This window comes from Mustela erminea, chromosome X (genome assembly GCF_009829155.1).
Source record: "Mustela erminea isolate mMusErm1 chromosome X, mMusErm1.Pri, whole genome shotgun sequence".
In the NCBI taxonomy this organism is placed as follows: Eukaryota; Metazoa; Chordata; class Mammalia; order Carnivora; family Mustelidae; genus Mustela; species Mustela erminea.
In genome coordinates, this window is record NC_045635.1 from 126,373,167 (window position 1) to 126,375,562 (window position 2,396).

Below are 2,396 nucleotides of genomic sequence, written 5' to 3' on the forward strand. Positions count from 1 at the left end.
TCAGTAAGATTTTAACAAGGTGTCTCCTAATAGTCATGTGGAAAAAGGGGAATAAATTATTTTATGCCAGAACAATTAGGTCCTTGTAGGTGCTGCAGGTGATTTAACTGATCAACATGATATCATCTGGATTAAGTCATAAAAAAATCCTAATCTGATTTGTGACTACACGGTGTAACGGTGTAACATAATCAAAATCCTAAAAATTACTGATGGACAGAAGTGCTGTTTCAATGAATTAATAGAAAATTTGTAAGGAACAAGGGAAACTGCTTCCAAAGAATCAATTACTCAAGGAATTGTGGATGAGGTGGGGCTTAGCAGCAGAACCCCTGATGACTTGGTGTAGCTTTTGTCTCCAGGGGAGCTTGCCCTGGGATACAACTGCCTACTAAGCAAATGGATCTAAAAGATTTCTGGAAAAGAACCACTGCAGCTTTGGACAGTACCATCAAAGGAGACATAGCCCAAGGGCCAGAAAGCTGAGAGGCAGAAAAACAGGGGGGAGGAGCCCATTGGCTGTAAGAAAGGTATAAGATGTCTGGAAGTCATCCTTGCCACCTCATAAGACAAAGCTCCTCATCCAATATCCCACTGGGGATACCAATTTAGAGTCTGTTTACCAGACTCGTCCTTCTTGGTGGGCCCTGATTGCCTATATTTGACCCTTCAAACCCAAAAAACTATGGGAATCTTGCTCAACTTCTCTGTCTCTTAGCCACTGCTTAGAATTAGCAAATGCCTTGAGGGAAAAAGTGATGCTCAGTGTCAGGCTCGCCTCTTTATGTTTCCCTTCTTTTTGAAATCTTGGTTTGTCAAGTCCTCACTGCACTGGTAATTCACCATTGCCCCAAAATAGTTTCCCCCCATATTTTGTTCAACCATTCTAGTTCTCAGCAGAAAGGCTGGTCTGTAACAAGCTATTCTGGATTATCAGAAGGGAATATCTATCCTCCTATGTCTTTTTTATTTGACTCAAGTAGTCTTTGATAAAACCATCAGAGGTTTTCAGCTCATTTGTATATTTTCTGCCAGAAACCTGCAACCAACCATTTTTCCAAGGAGCCTTGGCAGATTTCAGTGGGAAATAGTAGTAAAAGATTATAAGCTGGGTATTTACTACTGGGTTGCAGGGTTACTTAGCCTTTTCACTGGATAGGGTTAAGAAATATCTACCTCTTAGAAAGCAAAACTGAAGAGTTCACACTGATGACTTCAATTCATGAGAAAGATTATAGTACATTTTACTTAACTTCTTTGGTTTTATAATATCTCTTTTATGCTGAAAATCATGGTTCTTAGTAATATTAACATTATTACTTATTTGGCTTTTTCTAAAATGTATATACATATACATATATACAATTTGTTTTATTCTAATACATGTGTGTTAAAATAACACCATCATAACTAGTAACAAAAGACTGAATGTAATTTAGTACTTCTTTCTCTTTATTTGTCTTCAATATGTATTCCATCAGGGATTTGCTGTCAAAATACTGTGTTTCCAAATCTTCAAAATATTCTGCTTTGTATGATTATGCCATCAACTTGATATACAGATACCTTCATTTATTTGAAATTGTTTTCAACTTTAAGGGATTGATTTTTTTCTCTTTGATTTAATTTTGCTTTTAAGTTATATGAAATATTAAATGCTTCTAAATCCAAACCTATAAAACAAGTTATAGAGATTTAACTTCCATCATTGTCTCCTTTCCTCATTCTTTCCCCACAGGCAACCACTTTTTTTGCTTTTTCACTTATTCATTCACTAATATATGCATCTATATCTCCAAATCCCCATTTTGTTTACACAAACAATTACATACTATATACGTTCTTGTGCACCTTGCTTTCTTTACTTAGCTATATATATTCGATAGCAGTGTATCCTCAGGTTTTTTTTTTAGCATTTATTTAGATGGGACTTTCATTTATTCAATCAGTCTCCTACTGATGTACATTAAGTAGTTGGCAAATATTTGCTATTACAAATACTGCTGTGATAAATATCCTGTGCATATACAATTTCATATTTGTGTTAGTTTATCTTTGGAATACATTCATGAATGTAGGATTATTGGCTAAAAGGATAAATGAATATGCAATTCTGCTAAACATTGCCAAATTCTCCTCCTTAGAGATTATGCTGTTTTAAGAATGAAACTTCCAGAAACACAAATATAACCAGGTCTTCTCACTCTCTGAAACTTCTGTGGGTTTTCTGTGGCCCCGAAGATAAAATCCAAACTCCTTCCCAAGGGCTATAGGATGAGTATAACTTGGCCCTGTGGACCTCCGCAGTCTCACACCACTGATCCTTTGTGCACCAGGCCCACTGAACTTACCTTGTTTTCTCCCTTGCTTGTGCCTTTTTGCATGCTGGAATTCCT